The sequence below is a fragment of the Loxodonta africana genome, chromosome 22 (genome assembly GCF_030014295.1).
Source record: "Loxodonta africana isolate mLoxAfr1 chromosome 22, mLoxAfr1.hap2, whole genome shotgun sequence".
In the NCBI taxonomy this organism is placed as follows: Eukaryota; Metazoa; Chordata; class Mammalia; order Proboscidea; family Elephantidae; genus Loxodonta; species Loxodonta africana.
The window spans coordinates 3,547,307-3,555,370 of NC_087363.1; the positions used below are offsets into that span (position 1 = coordinate 3,547,307).

At 36.3% G+C, this 8,064-nt stretch overlaps 1 pseudogene; it reads left to right on the forward strand.

Annotated features, from left to right (window-relative positions):
* The first annotated feature begins 6,535 nt into the window (after nt 1-6,535).
* On the forward strand, nt 6,536-7,499 carry LOC135228439 (olfactory receptor 1165-like; annotated as a pseudogene).
* The last annotated feature ends 565 nt before the right edge of the window (nt 7,500-8,064 follow it).

Sequence of the window (8,064 nt, forward strand, 5' to 3'; positions counted from 1 at the left end):
GATGGGATTTTCCTATGTGTTGTAAATCCTACGTGTATGATATTAATGAGGCAGAATTAGAAGCAGTTATGTTAATGAGTCAGGACTCAATCTATAAGATTAGGTTGTATCTTGAGTCAATCTCTTTTGAGATATAAAAGAGAGAAGTGAGCAGAGTGACAGAGGGACCTCCTACCACAAAGAATGAAGAACCAGGAGGGGAGTGCATCCTTTGGACCTGGGTCTCTGCTGCTAAGCTCTTAGACTGGGGAAGATTGATGACAAGGACCTTCCCCCGAGCTCCCAGAAAGAGAAAGATTTTTCTGGAGTTGGCACCCAGAATTCAAACTTCTAGTCTCCTAGACTGTGAGAGAATAAATTTTCCTTTGTTAAAGCCATCCACTTATGGTATTTCTGTTATAACATCACTAGATAATTAAGACAGCTCCTTTCTTTGAACAAAACCTATATACAATCCCAAACAAAATAAGGAACACTGGAATTTAAAATTGCAATGTAGTGATACATTTCATCAATACTTTAAAAAGTAGAACTTGTTACACAAATGCTGTTGGACCCATATGAACTTGAGCTGTATTTGGCCTTTAAATTTTGGCTTAGGAACCAAAGTCAGAAATTTGAAAAATGGGAGAAAAATAGGTTTTGCCTTTCTTTAGTCTGTTTTAAAGTGGTTCTTTGCTTAGATTTTAAAAGTCTAATTTTGATGACTTAATTCCTGACTTAATTTCGATAGAAACACCAAGCTAACTGTGCTAATGTGGTCACTCAAAGAAACTCACACAGCTTGCTCCCTTAAAACCAGTAGGCAAATTTTGGTAGCCATCCACTTTTAACAAATAGCTTATACATGCACAGCCACCACTCATTTGTCAGTTGTGGCTTACATGTTGCTGTGAAGCTGACCAAATTTCAGTGGAGCTCCCAGATTAAAAATGAACTAGGAAGAAAGACCTGGAAATATACCTCTGAAATTCAGCCAATGAAAACCCTATAGATCACAATAGGACATTGCCTGATCTGCAACTGATCATGTGGCCCGTGCCAAACAGGCCAGCATTTTGTTCAGCTGTACATGAGTCACAACGAATCGGAGTGACTGAGTGGCAGTCAACAATGAAACTTGTAGACACAAACCTGAATTAGCTGCTTATATGTAGACCATTAATTTGGCTAAATCCACCAATATTAGTTGCACCAGAATCTTCAATCCCTTTGAATAATTTTGGTAATTTTTGTTTTCAAGTGCCACAGCAATATGCCCATGTCTTAAGATTCCCTAGTCAAGGAACAAATTTAATGGCCTTTTATTGGGTCAATATTTAACACCGCTTTTTTTTTTTCCTGATTTTTGTCCATTTGAGAGGTAGATACAAGAATCACATAAATGGATTTAAACTATCATCATTGTGACCTTTATGACTGTACTGAGAAATACAGCCAGAATTACAGCCACAGTCAAGATACCTAACAGATCTCCACTGCCCTGGACCCCAGATGAAAACATATTCAGAACACAGTACTGCTGAGTAGAAGGTAAAACTATTTACCATGTAAAGTGTTTCTACATAATATATGTGCAAAAATATAAATGCAATGTGAAAATACTGAAAAATTCACGATAAAAAAACATAATTATATTGTGGTTATTGAAACAGATATGATTGGTTTTCTTTTGAGGATTTTCAGAAGTATAGCCTCTGTACCCAGATAAACTTTTTTTTTTTTAAGATATGAATATCAATGTTAATTATTTAGAAGAAAGTATAATTTGAATTATGGAAGAGAAAATTCCTTCTAATTATTTGGTTTGTAGCTCATGACGAAAAGCCCCAGTCATGATTCTCAGGGATCTGGGTCCGTAAGGTAAAACGGCTCAGTGAAAAACGAACAACCTGACCATGAGATTTAGTTTCCAGGTCTGCCTTTCTCCCCAGAATATCTCTACACTCATTCTGAAATTTCTTTACAATTGGAAAAAAGTCATTAATTGGCTGTTTTATTGAGTTGCATTTTGAAAGAGGCACTCATTGCCTATAAAGGAATGAAAATTTATAAGAAAATTTCAATTTTAGAAAGGAGTGTGCAGTTTGTTAATGACAGCAAAGAAGAAATCAATAAAAAAAATACATCAGGAAAATCTATCTTTTGGTGAGTTGATTCAACGTTGGGTTTTCTTGTCCATCTCATGTGAGGAATACTGAAATCCAGCAAATACCTGGCAGGGAAAACCTAAGTGAGTTGTGTTAGAGTCATTTCAACTTAGTTCAGCTGATGGCGTGTATTCAAGGTGGAGAATTCTACTTCCACCATCCCTAGGACCATTGTACTGAATTTGAAACTATGTCCCTAATTTCCATCTTATATACATTAGGGATTATGGAAGAGATGTTACATGTAATTCTTGTCCTTAAAACATGTGAAACCTTCAAGGAAAAAAAAAGAGTAATATATACAGAGACATACATACATGCATAAAAAACAACAAAATATGCCAGTCATTGCACATAGATGGAAGAAATTGGTAGAAAGAAAATAGAGCAAGAGAGAGAAAAAAAAAAAAAAGATCTGAATTAATCAGCAAATTGTTCTTGCAAGAGTTATGTAGGGGTCTTATCACTGAAAAGTGTTGAGGGATAAATATTAAAGAAGGAAGAGAGCCACTTCAGAAGAAAAGACAGTGGAAGGTTAGAAGGTATTAATAATTTGTTTTTGAACAACAAAGGTTTAAAATATTTGTATCAATGGGGTGACAAAAGTATTTGGTTATATCCTTTAGTATAAACAGAGCCCAGTATACATAACTCCTTTTTAAATGATTTTCAATATTCACACTGTTATTATGAGTCAGAATTGACTTGACGGTAACAGGTTTTTTTTTTTTTTATGTTTGGTCATTTTTAAATCATAGAATTGGTGATATTTTCTTGGAACTTAAAGCTTTAGAAATTTACGGTTGAATGAGCTAATATTGGAAGGAGATGTTTAACTAAGTGTAAATGTAGGATTTCTTAAATATTTTAAAACCATAGCCTTATTTAAGACTCTTATGCTGACCATTAAGGGACCTTGCCTAGTATTGTTAAAAATTACCCATATTTAATACAAGATGAAATTAAGGCTCACATCAATGAAAGAATCTGATAAAGTTACATATGGAATAAGTTGCTGAGTCTGATTCGGAACTAGTTAAATGTGATTCCTCAGCTCATGGTTTCTACAAATGGTGTGATGTGACGCTGTCTTCTCTCCATCCATTCAAATCAGCCCCTTCTCTGGATAAGAAGATAAAACTGTTGAGAGTAGAGCTTCTGATAAGACAGTTCCCTGGACTGTCATTTCTTAATTTTATTTTTAATGCCATAGACAAGGATGTAGTCGATCCATTCAACCCCACTTGTCCTCCCGGATACTTAATTGAATTTAAAATAACCCAAAAGTACTTTAACAAAACTTTCCCCACAACATTGTTATTACATGTTCTGTGTCTTTTATGCATTCTTCAGTAACTTGTAAACTAATAAAGATGCCCTCAAAATGATTGTGAGATGAGTGAGGGAGTATCACATTTACTTTAAATCTTTCAGAACTCTTCCAGGTTGCTACGACTTCCTGTATTTATTTAACTTAAATTACATGTTGAGTACAGCACATATTTTCCAGGGGTTGAGATGGAAGACTTTCTGAAAGGTTAAACAAATTTCCCAAATCATATAAGAATGGAATGGGCACTGATGATTGGTAATATTAATGGAAACTGAAGTTACAGTGAAAGCGTTCCATAAAGGCAAGATGCAGCATGATCAGGGGTCAATACAATTAGAATGAAGAATCATGCAGACAGCAATAGGAATCTAGGTGCATGAAATGTAAAAATGAGCTCAAAATCCTCAACTTTGTCCAAAAATTCCAAACACATAAGTACAGGGTTTGTGGCTTATTGGTAAGCCATGAGCTAAACTTTGCAGTTCAAATATTTGACTGTGAGTTCTCAGTCAGGTGTCCTCATTAAAAGTATAGCAAAGAAAAGCAGGTTACTGAGTGGATTCTCTCTTGGCTTGGCAAGATGCCCCTGGGAAGCTTATGTTTAGTTCTTAGTGCCAATTTCAACCCAGGAGGGTTAATGGTATATCAACAATATTGAGAAGCTCTTCTGAAACACTGAATAACCAACATAAGGAAGTAAATGGAAACAGAAACAAACAACACTAAGGAAATTTACCTAGAAAGAGAAGAGCGTAAAGGGCCTACAGAAATTGTCTTCAAATATTTGAAGATATATGATGTGAAAGAGGAATTAGTCAATTTCTGTGACCCCCAGAGAAAGAGATACATCAGGACTTGCAACACGCCAGAAATTACAAGGAAAAAAAAAAAAGACTACTTAAGAGAAATATTCAAATATATATTTGACTATTATTGTTAATCCCTGGCAAGTGTCACTAACCCTGAAAAGGGATCATTTATTGTGAGGACAGGTGCTTTAATGTAAGGAAGGGCAGTAGAAATATTGTTGATGAAGACAGAAAACAATGCAGGTACAAATAGCCAGGACTTTTCCATTTTTAAACTTCCATGACTCTTAAACTTGGCATAGAATCTTTAATAAATATCACTTCGTTTCTGTTTAGCCAAGTTTGCTCAAACATCCCTAAGATTTCTTACTCCAGTCCAAGCTCTAGAGCCTCTAATTGATTCAGTGCCTTGATATACCTACAATGAAGTAATAGCAGATTGCACCTCCAAATTCTTAACCTTCTGGACATAACCCAATAACAGCAATCAAAGATCCTGAATTTAAAGGCTAATTTTTTTTTTTTTTGTCAACACGAGATGAAATACATGAAGCTAAAAAAAGTCAGCTCGATCTTCTATGAAATAGAAAGTGCAATTTTATAGCTGCCGCTATGTTCGTGGGATTCCCACCCAGTGCCGTCGAGTCGATTCCGACTCATAGCGACCCTATAGGACAGAGTAGAACTGCCCCATAGAGTTTCCAAGGAGCACCTGGCAGATTCGAACTGCTGACCCTTTGCTTTGCAGCCATAGCACTTAACCACTATGCCAGAGGGTTTCCGTTCCTGGGATTAGTGTCTCTAAATGAGATGGCAGGTGTTGATTTTTACAGGCAAGGCTAAAACTTTTGCCAGCTCCCAGATAGGTTCAAATTGACATCATCTTATCTTCTGTGTCTCCAAGTCCATTTCTAGATAAAATCTTCAGTTGTAGGTTCAGTCATGTGAAATTTCCAATATTTAACCTTCTTTTCCTTCCAAAACCAAGAAATTCACATTTATTAATCTTACATGTTATTTCATCTTTTGCCACATCAGAAGAGGATTTTCTTTTTGATTGTCATTAATAATTGACAGTGATAATTTTTATACTGTACCTTTTTTGTACTTTATAATTGATGATATATATTTTTTCTTTTTATATGATATGTGGAAATCCTGATGATGTAGTGGTTAAGTGCTACAGCTGTTAACCAACAGGTTGGCGCTTCAAATCCGCCAGGTGCTCCTTGGAAACTCTATGGGGCAGTTCTACTCTGTCCTAAAGGGTTGCTATGAGTCAGAATCGACTCGACAGCAGTGGGTTTTGAATATGTTATGCACTACAAGCAGACTGGATAACCAGAGGGAGATAATCAAAATAAATCTTCTAAGAATATCTCCAAAACATTTTGTCAGAAAATAGCTTTAAATAATTGAGCATTTTGGACCCACACAGAGGGGATAAAATGGAGTGAACATACTTAACAGTGGATTGTTTTGACCAGACCACTTAAAGATTCTTTGAAGTAGGTTTTTTTTGACTCCTTGATAATTGGATGTATATACCTACCAAAGTAAAAAGTTCAATATATCAACACAAAATTGTGTGTGTCCACAAATATATTTTTCACTTAAAAAATTTACTACTTACTTATACGATTTTCTTTTCCTGCTGAAACTGTTTAATCTTCCCAAGGCCACTTTTGCTATGATCATATGACTACTGCGACGCGTTAAGTGGTTTTCTTGATTCTGCTTTGTTCTTTTTATCTCATATAATTGTATGTTACTATGGGATATATGGAAAACCTGGTGACGTAGTGGTTAAGTGCTACGGCTGCTAACCAAAAGGTTGGCAGTTCAAATCCACCAGGTGCTCCTTGGAAACTCTATGGGACAGTTGTACTCTGTCCTATAGGTCACTATGAGTCAGAATCTACTTGACCACAACAGGCTTGGATGGGAAATACAATGCTGTAAGCATCATATACATTTATACATCATTTATATTAAATAATTATATTAATAAATACTATTTTTCTTATTTTCCAGATGAAGACATTCAGTTTTGAAAGACAAAGCTAATTGCTCATAGTAACAATAATAAAAATTGATAGGTGGCCAGTAAAATCCAAAGGACCAGAAAAGATAATCTTGGTCTTCACTGGTCTACATCTATCCTCTCCTGAGTTGTTCCTGTGCCTGACTGCTCAAGTTTGCTGCTCAGAGTCAGTTTTCTGGGTTTTTTTTTTTTCGTTTGTTTCCACAAGAGCCATGGTACTGGGTGGGGAAAACCGGAGCTCTGTGACCACATTCATCCTTCTGGGCTTCTCAGAATACCCACACTTCTGGGTACTGCTCTTTCTGGCATTCTTGACCATCTACACAGTCACTCTAGTGGGGAACCTGAGTATAATTGTGATCATAAGGAGCAATCCCAAACTCCACGCACCCATGTACTTTTTCCTCAGCCATCTATCCTTTTTGGATATTTGTTAGTCCAGTGTGTTTACACCCAAACTGCTAGAAATCTTGGTTGTTGAAGCCAGAAGTATCACTTTCAGAGGCTGCATGGTACAGTTTTTCTTTGTTTGCACATTTGTGATTACAGAAATGTTCATGTTAGCAGTGATGGCCTATGACCGATTTGTGGCTGTTCTTAACCCCTTGCTCTACACAGTTGCTAGGTCTCCTAAGCTCTGTGGCCTCCTGGTAGCTGGGTCCTACACATGGGGTGGGATCTGTCCCCTGACACTCACATATTCTCTTGTGGAACTATCCTTCTGTGGCTCAAACATGATAAATCACTTTGGCTGTGAGTATTCTGCTATCCTATCTCTCTCCTGCTCTGGCCCTTACTTTAGCCAGATGGCCTGTTTAATCATTTCTACATTCATTGAGACTAGTAACCTCGTGATTATCCTCACTTCCTACATGTTCATCGTTTTCACTATCATCAGGATGCCTTCTTCCGGTGGACTCCATAAAGCCTTCTCCACCTGTGCCTCCCACCTGACTGCCATCACCATCTTCCATGGGACCATCCTTCTGCTCTACTGTGTGCTCAACTCCAAAAGCTCCTGGCTCCTGGTCAAAGTGGCCACTGTGTTTTTCACAGTCATGATCCCCATGCTGAACCCCTTAATCTACAGTCTTAGAAACAAAGATGTGAAGGGGACAGTCAGTAAGTTAATCATCACCAAACTCCTTTCTCACTCAATATAATTCTTGAGTGTGTGTATATATAGTTAAGGCATAAATAAGAGTATATATATACTTATTTATGTCTTAACTATTTCCAAAAACTTTTATATGTATAAAAGGTTAAAAAACAATTTTTTTTTTTATGTATAGCTTATGCTATTTCGATTTTGTTAAATATCCAATTATGCTCTAAGTCAATTTATTATTACATGTCCCATGGTTTATAATTCTTAACATGCCTTACAGTTTCTCTGGGTTAATACTGAAATAATGCATCATGATTCACTTGTTTTCAATTAACGGTTAAAAAAAGTATATTTTACAATCTCCCCATTGGACACCACAATGGTCAGTGGAAGAGGTCTGTATTATGGATTCACTGCTTGCACTATGGTTAGAGGCATGCTTAAGAAAAGGTCAGATGTATACAAAAGAGCTGAAAACATAGATCAGAAAAATTTTTAATAAATCCATACTCTGATCCTCAAAACCTGCTCCTTAGATTCAGATAATCATATTGCTTTCTGATTCCTCTTAATAATGATGATGAAGATAATATTGAGTTTTAATAATCTCCCTAGGAGCT